This window comes from Echinops telfairi, unplaced genomic scaffold (assembly GCF_000313985.2).
Source record: "Echinops telfairi isolate 266 unplaced genomic scaffold, ASM31398v2 ScPeMD7_3533;HRSCAF=4204_0, whole genome shotgun sequence".
NCBI classification, from domain to species: domain Eukaryota; kingdom Metazoa; phylum Chordata; class Mammalia; order Afrosoricida; family Tenrecidae; genus Echinops; species Echinops telfairi.
Window position 1 is genome coordinate 72,774,708 of NW_022107431.1, and position 5,029 is coordinate 72,779,736.

Here is a 5,029-nt window from a genome sequence, read left to right on the forward strand (position 1 = left end):
TTTTTTCCTGCAACACAGCTCTGTAGACCATTCCACTACTTGCTTTCATATTTTATAAAAAGAACAAACTCACTGTCATCAAGTTACTTATGACTCACAGTGACTCTATAGGGCACAATTCAACTGTCCCTTTTGAGTTTCCAAGACTGAAAATCATTACCATGTAAGAAAGCTTTATCTTTCTCCCTCAGAGAGCCTGGTGATTTCAGATTGTTTACTTATGGTCAGCAGAGCAGCACATAAAGCACTGTGTTACCAGGACTCCTCCCAATAAAGTTTTATTAGAAAAAAACTACATCCATTCATTTACCTATTCTCTATGACTGCTAGGTAGATCTGGTAAAAGAATGGTAGCAGAAACTTTATGATGTGCAAACCCCAAATATTTACTACCTGGCCCTTTACAGAAAAAACTAAAGTGTGATTTCTTGTCCAGAAAATATAATATGCTTTCTCTCTAGTTACACAGTTAGCCCTATATCTTGTTATATATCTTTCCTGAATGGGAATTTACAACAATGCTAACAACTAGTTTCATTAAAAGTTTACAAATGGTGATGGCAGCATATGTACAAATGTGCTTGATACAATTGATGCATGGATTGTTATAAGAGATGTAAGAGCCTCAAATAAAATGATTTATTTAAATTTTAAAAATTATGCTAAATAAATAAATAGTAAATAAACAACAAAAATTATCACTTAGATTTTTTTGAGAATTTTAAATGTATCGGTACTCTCATTAATCTTAAACTAACTTATAATTGGGCACTATCATTATCCTTATCATTATTATTTCCTTTAAAAAACATTCTTCCTCTTATTTTATTTCATTTCATTTAAAAACATTTTTATTTTGAATTAGGTGAAGTAGATTACTAGTTTTACATTCAACAATTCATACATATTTTGTCTCAATGTATACAGTTGTAATCCCCTCAATGTAGTCTCTGTGTTTCTTGTTTACATTTTTTGTAACCCATTAAAATTCTCTTTGGGTAAATACCGACCTTTTGTTACTGAATGGTTGATTATTCCAACACAAAATTCAATTCCAACATTCTCATATTCTAAAAAATAACAAAACAAAAAGAACATTATGGAGTCTTAAATCAAGGACAGAACAACTACAGAGACTTACTACTCTGATCACAGAAATCATCAGCAAGAGATCATAATGGTATCCAAGAGTTTGATGCAATTTATATCATTCAAAGGGGCATAGAATGTCAAGGAAAATTGCAATTTAAACCTGCTTTGGATTGGTGGTGGATTAACATGCCTCCTGGTGGAATTACTGGAGCAGGATCTGGGTCATGACTGGGGCACATGCAATTTGTAAGGCTGAGGAGCTTATAATATTACTCCAGGCACTTCCCTGAGAAGTTAGAGAATGACTCGTGCCTATGTGACCCTACTACTGTCATCTCCTTCCAGGATACTTTAAAATAAGCCCTTACGGAAGATTGTCACTCCCTGGATCAGGGGTTGGAACCAGCCCTCTTTTCATTATACTCTGTCTAAGAACAAGACTTTTTTTTTTTTTTTAAGAACAAGACTATTTACATCCTTGGTCAATTGCTAAAGGGAATTCCATGGGTATTGATCCATTTGGGGACTCTGCAGGTGATTGTTGAGCTTTCATGTCATTGCATAGCCTTCTGCAAACCAAGTGCTTGTAATTTAGACTCTAATACAATCCTTTTCTGATAAAATGTATTAACAGTCCTTGGATACCACAAACTGGTGTGTTCCTTCCACATGGAGTTGGCTGACATCTCCCATAGATTACTGTTTGCTTTCAGATAAGCCTTAAAGACCCTAGACTTTATTCTTTCAGCTAGCCAGCACTATCTGCTTTTATCACCACACTTTGCTATAGTACCCATATATTCAGTGATCCTTTTAGTACGGCAAGTATGGAGCAGGACATCATAAGAATTAATGGTTCTTAGACTAGAATAGAGCAGGACATCATAAGAATTAATTGTTCTTAGATTAGGGCTTCAGATTATGGTTCTTAGATTAGCCATAGATAGATAGATGATAGATAGATAGATAGATAGATAGTCCACTTCAGAGGTAGCATTATTAGCTTCTTAGAAGTAATATAAGTAACCTACATGTGACAGTTGGTTATTCTAATAATAATCATTAATCTAGCTAATAGTATGGAATTTAAAATACTAGTGAGGAAAGGAAAATATATACATATAGGAGAGTCCATTAAACTGAAATACATGGAAATTCTCTTACACAGATTAAAAATTTAAGTGACTGAACACTTGAACACTACTTAAGAAAATTATGAGGGTTAAACATGAGGCAAAAAAATCTATAACACCCACTTACTAAAGCAAAACTATATCTGCATAACTAAGTCATACCACAAAAAAGCAAAGAAAATATAAAAGCAGCAAATATGTTTGTCTTAAATTGCTAATTATTGGATATCCTCGAGAGTGATGTTTGAACATTCAATGACTTTAGAATACATGACCTTGGGATTGCAATCATATCCTTCTTCTCACTATATGAGGGGGTACCCCCTCACCAAAATGAAATTTTTCTCAAAGCTATGTATTTAATTTTTTTTAAACAAAACAACCTTATTACCTTCAAAATACTCTCCATTACACTTCTTTGTCAAATCTGCAATTCCATTCTTGGAAACATTTTTCAAACTCATGTTTGTTCTTCATTTCTTATCTGTTATCAAATCACTGTCCTTTATGTCCCTCTGTGTTCGTGAAAACAAAAAGAAGTTGCACCATAAGGTCAGGTAAGTAAGGTGTGTGGGGCAAGAGAAACATGCTGTTTTTTGCCACAATGTAGTGCACTGAGATGGCCGCATGAGCAGGTGCATTGTCACGGTGGCAAGACAGTCCCCTGTCTGCCACAAATCAGGTCTTTTCTGTTGCACACTCTTATGTGATTTTTTTTTCAGAAGCTCTAAATAGAAAGCTTGATTAACAGTCTGACCTAGTGAAACGATCTCCAAATGCACTACAAGTGGACATTTCCATCTGTTCAGGAAATTAAAAGAGGTCCCTAATGAAGTTTTTCTTCAATTGACATTTCACCTCTTTTGAAATGAGAAAATCACTCAGACACTTGTTTTTCTTATAGCGCTGCCTTGTAAACTGTGAGGAACATCACAACAGTTTCTGCGGCATTTTTCCCAAGTAGGAAACAAAATGTCATGGCCACATGCTATTCTCTTAAATAGGCCATCACAAAAAATAAGGTGTGAGAGAAACTGTTTTTTTGAAAAAATTCACTGGGACCAGGGAGAACTTTCCCAGGCAAAGCCACCAGGTGCATTAACTCGGAGCAAGTTGCTCAATGTTTGTCTAGAGGCTAAAAATGCGTACTACAAAAGCTCTGCTTTGCCCAGTGAAATTCTAGTTTTGGGGGGACCCCCTCGTAAAATGATTTAGCTTTAAATCCAAAGGAGGATTTCAGTTCCTTTAATCAATAGAGGTGTGTTTAAGATAAAGTCTAATTCACGTATTATGGTTTCCTCCTCTGGTCATGGATTTCTATTGAAGTTCACTAAACATGATTATAGGAGTCTCTATTAAATTGTGGTGACTGTGTGACCATGATTGAAATGAGTTGCTTTGCTCTTGTCATTAGGCTGTGTGTTTTTATGGTTTTATTAATTTCTTTGTTCTTCGTATATTCGTGTTGTTTTTTGAGTACTATTTCCCGTGTGTTGATTTTTAGGTGGTGGTGTTCTGTGTGTTGCTCTCAGGTTTATGAGCTGTTGTTGTTGATTCTCCATCCAAACAGTTCCCTTTAGTATTTTCTGTGATGTTGGTACTGTTTTTACAATTTGTTTTAATTTCCTCTTGTCTGGAAATACCTTCTTTTCTCCCTCATATCTGAATGATAGTTTGCTGGTTATGAAATTCTTGGTAAGCAGTGTTTTTTCCTTCAGGTTTTTCTATATGTCACTCCATTGTCTTCTTGCCACACTGTTTGTGATAAGAAATCTGAGCTTATTCTTAATGGTTTTCCTTTTCTTGCTGGTCTCAGGATTTTTTTTTCTATGAAATTGGAGTGTTTGGATATAATAGCTATGTTTTTCTTTTAGGGTCTATATTCTTTGGGGTTTTCTCAGCTTCTGAAAAGTCATTTTCTTCTCTTTGTGTTGTTAGGAAAGTTTTCTGCCATGATATTTTGAGCTTCTTTCTTTGCAGATACTTCTTGTTTCTTCTTGCTCTGGAATCCAAATGAAAGGTGGATTATTCCTTTTCATATTGTCCCACATCATTCTTAGGTTTTCTTCAGGTTCTTTTGCTCTGATGATTTTAATGTTTGTTTTTCTCATTAAGTGTAGTCAAGGTAATTGTCTTCAAGCTCACTAATTCAGTTTCCTATTTCTTCAATTCTTTTATTCTACTTTTTTACCAGGTTGTATAAGTCTGACATCTTATGTATTTCTGAAATTCTAATTCGTGTAGGGTTTTAATTTTCTACACTGTTGAAAATACCAGAATATCATTATTCTGCATTCTGTTTCACTTACTTCCAGAGCATTTTCTTCACAACATTCCTTTGTACCTTTGATTCAGGTTTTCTTCTTTTCTTTTTTTCAATTGATTGTGCCTAATTTTCTTGGGTTTTGTTTTGTAACTGTGATCATCTGATATTTCTGTGGCATTGTGGTGCAGCTGAGTTATGTGGAGGTAGTTTCCATTTGTGAAGTGATGTTGGAAAAGAATAATAGAAACTATGAAATGAGAAGGAGAAGGGAAATGAAGAGGAAATGAAGAGGAAAGAGATGAAGGGGAGCTAGGAAAAAAGAAAAAGTATAATTAGAATGAAAATGAAAACTGGAAATTGGGAAAGGAGGAGAAAAGGGGGATATATTAATTAGAGGAAAATATAGGTAAAATGGGGGTCTGCTTGGGTAGATTGTTTCCTTGGCCCTGGGTGCTGGAGTAGCCATGTGGAAACCCCTGCCAGCGCTGAGATGCTTACACAGTCACTGACTCAGCTTTCCTCCTGCAGTCAGCATCAT